The following is a 9,095-nucleotide window of genomic DNA, read 5'->3' as shown; positions in this document are numbered from 1 at the left end:
ATCCACATGTATTCCTTATCGCAGTGATCAATTTACATTTAAGGGGAGAAAAGGCTAAGAAAAAGTCACCCTGAACTTATTTGGAAATTTCTTTTCCACGATGGTATTGCTATGGTTGGCATGAACCATATATAAACTAAATAGTTGAATATTATCCGGGGCCTAACCTTAGTCGGCGGAAGCACCACAAAATTTTCACATCATCCCATACGAGTTTAATAATATACATATCTTCATCTATATGCAAGCATCATTATTTACATCTTAATAAAGCATCCTTACAAAACACAATAAGATACATAAGTCCTGAGAAGAAGGTCAAGTCACCTAAACCATCACGCCAATCACGCTAAAAAAACTTGCCTGTACATGAGTCAAGTTATTCACTACAGATCGACAATCTTAACCATCGACAAACCATCACCGGCGAAACCAAATCGACAATCTTAACCATCGACAAACCATCACCGTTGAAACCAAGAGGACCATCAAAACCCCTAAGTGGTCCAACAAACCCCCATCGACTGCATCTGGCAAAAGGCCGTTATGCCCGAGTAATGCGTCAGGTGAAGGCTCGCGTCCTCGAAATTCAATGAAAACCTGGGTAAAGCAAAATTGGCACAGTGAGAACATCCAAGTAAAACTAACTAGATTGTGAGAATAATAAGAGTATGTAATGCAAAATTACAACTTCTGAACCTGTAGTGGAGCTTTTCCACCCCCAAGAGCAAGAATCGTCTCTCGGAACCTTTACGCTGTTTCTTTGATAGCACTGTCGACCACGCTCAATAGAACATGATAAAAACCGACAATTAATTCCGTAAATAAAAGCAATATTGAAGGAGCTTCATAACTGAATAGTATTGAACAAGACAAGAAGACTGCCCATGTGCAATGTTTTCAGGAAACTTGTTGATGACCTGACATGACGTTGGAGGTAAGGTTGTCTAAGAAGGTTGAATAATGCAGAAGAAAAGATTGTAACACCGGCCTGGAAGATTTTTTTGTATGTTATGCCATGGCCTTACTCTGTGCTATCAATGGTCCAATGGACCTTTGCATAAGACTTGGATTTCCCAATGGAAATTAAAACCTGACTGAATTTTCAGGTTAGTAATTTTCTGCCCAAGAACTGGAAAGAGAACCAAACATGAAGAAGTCCTACTGAACCAGTGTAGTTGATAAGATGCTACCACCTGTGCTACCTCCTTTTCCTCTCAAGACATAATTTCGGAAAAATAGAAAGAAGCAAGATGAAGTGGCATTAAAGGAGATAGTGGCTGAACAAGTCAAGCCATGTATGGGAGAAGTTAGAGAAAATCTTGGGATCCTCTTAACAGAATCAGCCCCACTTTCCCAGAGTGCTTCGTAGGTTTTAGTAGTGGGTTAGTCTTTCCTAGAATTTAGCAAGTTGTTGTTTTGTTCATCTTTATTTAAATGCTTCGGTTATGTACAGTTGCAGACAGAGAAAATATTATTATCTATTGTTCCCTTTCAATCTCAATTCTCCTCTCCTTCTCCGACTCTCCCTCTCTCTCTCTCTCTCTCTCTCTCTCTCTCTCTCTCTCTCTCTCTCTCTCTCTCTCTCTCTCTCTACTGCGGGTTGTTACCATTTTGGTATCAGAGCCAGTTGAACCATCACGGTGAATACTCGTTCCAGTTCTTCGAACCTTGACTCCCAAAACCCACCCCCCAACACACAACCAGCCCTGCTACCTACACCTCCACACACCTCTCCGATTAGCAACCCGCTTACCAACCTTCTTATTGAATCCCTCTCAGCCCCACCATCAGATGCTGACGCCTCTGCCCAACAATTTGCCTTCATTGTGGCTCGCCTCGCAACGATTGACTCCCTGGTGGCTGACGTGGCAGCGCTCAAGGAGCAATCCAGTGGTGTACCACCAACCGAATCCTTACCTGGCGCGTCCAACAAGGCCAAAGCCAAGGAAATTTCCTTCGGACCAAGGGAGCATAGGAAGTCAGTTTGGTCCGAGACGGAGGATGATGAGGCTGACAACCCATGGGGGCATCGCAATCAAACCCGACGGCCGTACACAAAAATAGAATTTCCAAAATTCGAGGGAGGAGACCCTCGTGGATGGATACTCAAGGCGGAGAAATATTTCCGCTATTATGAAATGCCCGATGAATTGAAAGTTGACGTCGCGGCAATGTACCTTGAGGGTGATGCGCTGGATTTGTTCGCTTGGATTAACATAGAGTGGACATTGGTCTATTGGGAGGAACTTGTTAAAGCCCTACAAGAGAATTACAGACCGGCGGAATTTCATAATCCCGACGAACACTTGTGCGGAATACGTCAAATTAGATCTGTACAGGAGTATCGGCAAGAATTTGCCAAACGTTCAGCTCGGGTTTCCAACTGGCCGGAGCACTGCTTGTTGGGGGTGTTCTTCAATGGACTGAAGGAGGAACTTAGGGTTGATGTTCGTATTCATAAACCCCGGACTGTCTACAAGGCTATGAGCCTAGCTTTAGAGTTTGAAACCAAGCTCGGCTCGGGGCGTGGAACAAGGGGATCTAACTGGTCCAGCATAAATCGTCCTCCACCTACTGCCTCTTCCTTCCCTTTCCGTCCCACGCTAGTTGCGGGGGTTCAGCATATCCCAACTACGGCGAATGTTAATTCGCGCAACACAGGGACATCAAATCTACCTTCCAACCTAACAACTTCAACGCGACTTTCAGATTGGGAGCGCCAAAACCGCATTGCGAAAGGCCTATGCTTCCGATGCAACGAGAAGTTTGCTCCAAGACATCGTTGCAAGCTGTCGTCTTTTTCTCTCATGGAGACGAATGATGCGGAAGACGCTGCAGATGAGTAGCTGGGTGGAGCGTGGCGAAGGAGAAGAACTCGAGACAGATTTTGCGAAAATTTCGTTACATGCGATTCTGGGAAAAGCCAGTGGCACAACCATGAAGCTTAAGGGTTCTTTAATGGGCTCGCCTGTCCTCATATTTATTGATAGTGGATCGACCCATAATTTTATCACTTCATCGCTGGTAGCATCGTTGAATATTCCCATTGAGAAGATAGTGCCTTTTGGTGTTCAGATTGGTAATGGGGAAGTCATACGATGTAATCAAGTTTGTCGTAAGGTACCAGTACAGCTACCGGGTTTGCATATTACCCAGGACTTCTATCCATTCACCATTGGAGGGGATGACTTAGTATTGGGGATCAAATGGCTTGCGTCACTCAACACTGTGCAAGCAAATTGGAATGAGATGTTTATGATCTTTTATATAGATGAAAATCGCTATTAGCTTCAAGGAGTTCCAGTACTATCTAAAGCCGAAGCCTCTTTTCAAGCCATTTCGAAGCTCAACGTCACCCAATCCATGGTGACACCAGGTAACCCTCCTCCACCAGCAGTAAATTCTTTATTACATGAAATTGAGGCTGTCTTCACTGAACCCACAACACTTCCGCCCTTCCGATCTCACTCTCATGCCATCCCATTACTACCCAATTCCAAGCCACCCAACATTAGACCTTACCGATACCCATATCACCACAAAGCTGAGATTGAGAAGCAAATCGATGAGCTTCGCCAAGCTAGTTTCATCCGCCCCACTTCAAGCCCCTTTGCTAGCCCAGTCCTCTTAGTCCAGAAGAAAGATAACACCTGGAGATTATGTGTAGACTATAGGGCTTTAAACCAAATGATCATACCCGACAAGTACCCCATTCCCAATATAGATGAGCACTTGGATGAACTACACGGAGCCACAATTTTTTCCAAAATTGACCTCCGCTCGGGCTATCATCAAATTCGCGTCCATCCTCCTGATATCCACAAAACTGCTTTCCGCACCCATTCGGGCCATTACGAGTTTGTGGTTATGCCATTTGGCCTCACAAACGCCCCATCAACTTTTCAATCAGCTATGAACAACCTTTTCCGTCCCTACCTTCGAAAATTTGTCTTAGTCTTCTTCGACGACATCCTAATATACAACCCCACCTTGGACCAGCACTCACCCATCTACAATTAGCCCTTGAAGCATTACAAACACATTCATTCTTGGTCAACGCGAAGAAATGTCTTTTTGGGCAACCACAACTTCGATTTTTGGGTCACGAGGTCAGCAGCCAAGGAGTTGGCGTTGATCAAGACAAAGTGCAAGCTGTGTTGAATTGGCCGATACCTAAGAATGTCAAGGAGTTGCGTGGATTCTTGGGTCTCATTGGGTATTACCGCCGCTTTGTGAAGAACTATGGATTGATTGCGCGGCCTCTTACAGATTTGACTAAGAAGAATGCATTCCAATGGTCCAAGCAGGCGAATTTGGTGTTCGATCAGTTGAAAACTGCACTCACCACTGTTCCTGTTCTTGGGCTGCCCAATTTTGGCCGCCCCTTCACAGTAGAGTGTGATGCATCTTCAGAAGGAGTGGGTGCTGTCCTCTTGCAATCCGAACACCCTATTGCATACTTTAGTAACGGTTTTTCCTTCTCTAACCGTTATAAATCTACTTATGACCGTGAGTTACTCGCTTTGGTTTTGGCTTTGCAAAAATGGAAGCACTATTTGTTGGGGTGACATTTTTTTGTGAACCATTGCAGCCTTAAGTATCTATTGAATTAGCGCATCACCACTAAAGAACAGCAACGCCTTATTCTGAAATTGCTCCCTTTCGACTTCACCATATTATACAAATCTGCGAAGACAAGCCAAGGGGCTGATGCATTGTCACGACGGCCACAACATGCAGATTTCATGGCCTTGGCTCTACCTGTCAATATGGATTTCCTGACCTTGCCCAATTCTTTACACCGCGATCCATACACTAAGGGTATCATTGAAGCTCTCCAACAGGATCCGTCTTCCAAACATAATTTTCACATTGCTGACAACAAGCTCTTCAACAAAGACAGGTTGGTCATTCCGGATGATTCTGTTGCGAAATTCAAATTGGCATTAGTATAAAAATCACAAACAATATAGAATCGCAAATAAACGAAATTGTAATAACAAAGTTGGAATCGATGACAAATGAATACAGGGCTGTGTTTGACACGGTTCCTTAAAACAGTTCGTTCACTTCGGGACGCGTCCGGGTTTCGTGAACGTCTCTCCCGAGGATACAACGGTTGACGTTAAGAAGTAATCAGGGACTTCAAAGCTTCCGGCGAACTTGAACAAATTGCGGAGCCCAACACTATCGAAAACCGTGCAAATGCGGAGAATATAAAACAGAGGAAGAATGATTTCGATAAAATAGAACGCAGGGGAGAGTATTTGGGAATAATAACGGCCGATTAAATATGTCGTTACAAAATCAATACGAATAACGGACGATTAAATCTACCGTTATAAAATCAATACGAATAACGGACGATTAAATCTGCCGTTATAAAATCAATACGAATAACGGATGATTAATTCGCCGTTATAAAATCCGCACATTACGAAATTCGTAGCAGGTTTGAGTTGAAACAAAAAAATAAATCGAAGGCAAAATTGGGCTCGTCGCGAGGCCCACCTTTCGATCTGCAATTGTGTACACGCGGGATGTGCTCGCGCCCAAGTTTCAACTTGTCGGGCGTCGGATTTGCACCACTGCGCTGCGCGCGAGGGAGAGTTTGTGCTATGATAGTTACCACTTCAAATAAGTGTAAGCGTATATAAAGCACTCCATAGCCTTCTTTCTTTTCCGATGTGGGAATAGTATTTTTTTCACTTCCCACTTCCAACTCAAGGGTGTTCTTTGAGCATCAATTTCTCATTCATTCACCCATCAATTTATCCCATATTTCCAACAATCCCCATGAATGAAAATTGTTTTAGTTTTGACTACGTGATAGTGTTCAACAATTGAAACACATAGGATAGGTAGGTGTTACCCTTTGAACCTTTCCTTGTGAAAGTATATTTACTTTACTAGTTGTCCGTAGACATGATGTCCTTGAAGCTGTCCGAGCTTTCTTATGTAAATGAACCATACACTTCACCAGGGAATCATCTAAACGTTTGTTCGATTCTCATAGTTATGTTCGTTTTGGCCATGAACATCAACACAGTTACGCAAGAGTTTCTAAAGAATTTAGCCCTTAAATAATTCTCCTTTGAAGCGGCCCCACTTCTCTCTCACATAGGTGATTACTTAATTTTGAGTAATTTGTTTACTCCACTTAAGAATCATTAAAGCAAAATGCTATCCTTTCCATTACAATATCACTGTTATTTTATATAGGAATGGTTTTAGGGATAACCCCCACAGTGACATCACTAAGTTTATATAATTAGGTTGTCCCTTTGAACCTAGATCTTGGGATCTCTAGTCAACTAGGTTGGGTTTCCTTTATACCAACTTATTCTTTCATGGGCTTCAGTCCCATTCCTCTTATCGATTTCTCAACTAACTCTCTGTTTAACCCTTTGGTTAGCGGATCCGCAATATTATCCCTTTACTTTACGTAGTCAATGGAGATAATTCCTGTTGAGAGTAGCTGTCTAATGGTATTATGTCTACGACGTATATGTCTAGACTTACCATTATACGTATTACTCTGTGCTCTTCCAATCGCAGATTGACTATCACAATGTATACTTATTGGTGGCACGGGTTTTTGCCATTTTGGAATATCCTCTAAGAAATGGCGTAGCCATTCACTCTTCTTCACCACATTTATCTAATGCTATAAATTCAGATTCCATTGTGGATCGGCTATAACGGTTTGTTTACACAATTTCCAAGATAATGTTGCTCTTTTAGTGTGAATACATATCCACTAGTAGATCTTGAGTCTTTTATATCGGATATCCAATTCGCATCACTATATCCTTCTAGAAATTTGGGTATACGGTATAATGTAGGCCATAATTCCGAGTATATCGTAAGTACCTAAATACTCTAACTATTGCTTTCCAATGGCCAGCACTCGGATTGCTTGTATATCTACTTAATTTACCAACCGTATAGGCAATGTCGGTCTAGTACAACTCATTAAGTACATTAGACTTCCAACAACTCTAGAGTACTCTACTTGAGAAATACCTCTCCTCTATTCTTGGAAAGATGAAGACTATTGTCTAATGGTGTTCTAGCAATACGGAATCATTCATGTTGAATTTTTCAAGAATCTTGTCCACATAGTGTGACGGTTTAAAATAAGACCTTCGATGTTCTTGTGATTTTAATTCCTAAAATCATATCGGTAGGTCCCATATCTTTCATGTCAAATCTTGAATTCAACATATACTTGGTAGATTTGATCATTTTATCATCACTACCAACAATTAGTATGTCATCTACATAAAGACACAAAATGACATAGCCATTTGTTGTCTCTTTAATGTAGACACATTTATCACATTCATTGATCTTAAAACCATTGGTAATCATTGCATTATCAAACTTTTCATGCCTTTGCTTTGGTGCTTGTTTTAGGCCATACAATGATTTTACCAATTTACTGAGACTTTCCTTTCTTGTCCTGGAACTATAAAACCCTCGGGTTGTTCCATGTAGATTTCTTCATCCAAATCACCATTTAGGAAAATTTTTTTATATCCATTTGATGTACTTGAGATTTCGCAATCTTTGCAATTGCAAGTATCATCCTAATGGAAGTTATTCTCGTCACGGGAGAATAAGTATCGAAGTAATCTAAGCCTTCTCGTTGTTTGTATCCTTTGATCACAAGTCGGCTTTGTACTTATCAACGAGCCATCTGCTTTCATTTTCTTTTAAAAATCCATTTGGACTTTAAAGGCTTACAACCGGAGGAAGATTCACTAGCTCCCAAGTATGATTACGCAAAATAGAATCAACTTCACTTTTTATTGCTTCTTTCCATAGAGGTCCCTCGGAGGAATTCACAGCTTCGCATAATTTAATGGTTCCTTTTCTAACAAATAAGTTAGAAAATCATTTCCAAAAGATTTTTCCACTCTTGCTCTTTTGCTACGTCTCGGTTCTAGTTCATGATCGGAGTCATGAATTTCATGAGCGGAATCGTGTCTTTCTTCATTCATAGTTTCATTCTTTCGTTTAGATGAACTTGATCCATCATTGGATTTACAAGGAAATACATTTTCAAATAATGATGCATTCCTAGATTCCATTATCGTATTCTTGTGTATATCTGAAATTTTTGATTCATGCACAAGAAATCGATATGCATTACTGTTATGTACATAGCCTATAAAGATACAGTCCACCGTTTTAGGACCTATCTTTGTCTTCTTTGGTGTTGGAACCGCCACTTTTGCAAGACACCCCCACACTCGTAAGTGTTTGTAGGATGGTCTCCTACCTTTCCATAACTCATAAGGGGTTTTATCCTCTTTCTTTCGAAGTACCTTATTTAAAAGGTAATTGCTTGACAATATAGCTTCTCCCCACATATTTTGAGGCAAACCTGAATTTAGTAATATCGCGTTCATCATTTCTTTCAATGTGCGATTTTTACGTTCAGCAACACCATTTGATTGAGGAGAGTAAGGCGCAGTTATTTCATGTATAATTCCGTGTTGTGCACAGAATTCACCAATTGGTACTTCGTGCTCGCCACCTCTATCACTTCTCAATCTTTTAATTCTCTTATTAAGTTGATTTTCAACTTCATTCTTATAGAGAATAAATTTCTCTAAGGCTTCATCTTTGCTTTTAAGCAAATACACATAATAGTATTTAGTGTTATCATCGATAAAGGTAATAAAATATTTATTACCACCTCTCGTTTGTACGAATTTCAAATCGCAAACATCACTATGAATTAATTCAAGGGGTTCGGTGTTTCTTTCAATTGTTTGAAATGATGATCTCGTTAATTTTGCCTCAACACAAATTTCACATTTATGTTTTGAATCAATTTGAAATGAAGGTATATGTTCCAAGTTAATTAATCTACGCAATGTATCATAATTAACGTGTCCTAGTCTACCATGCCATAAATTGGAAGACTCAAGCAAATAAACGGAAGACTTATTATCTTTATTGATAATTGTCATTACATTGAGCTTAAAAAGCCCATCGAGTTACATATCCCTTCCCCCATACATTCCGGATTTAGACAAAATAACTTTATCGACTCAAATACCATACGAAATCCATGCTTG

The 9,095-nt window shown here is 40.8% G+C and overlaps 1 long non-coding RNA gene across 1 annotated transcript; it reads right to left on the bottom strand.

Annotated features, from left to right (window-relative positions):
• Positions 1-238: 238 nt before the first annotated feature.
• LOC130134618 (uncharacterized) lies at positions 239-1,174 on the bottom strand. Its single transcript, XR_008814890.1, has 2 exons — positions 700-1,174; positions 239-600 (listed from the first exon to the last, which is right to left on the bottom strand). It is a non-coding gene; the product is annotated as an uncharacterized LOC130134618 (long non-coding RNA).
• Positions 1,175-9,095: the final 7,921 nt, after the last annotated feature.

Source organism: Syzygium oleosum, unplaced genomic scaffold, assembly GCF_021117445.2.
Source record: "Syzygium oleosum isolate NSW1041296 unplaced genomic scaffold, Sole_v2.1 Sole_v2.35, whole genome shotgun sequence".
NCBI lineage: Eukaryota > Viridiplantae > Streptophyta > Magnoliopsida > Myrtales > Myrtaceae > Syzygium > Syzygium oleosum.
This window is presented reverse-complemented; position numbering and strand designations above follow the sequence as displayed.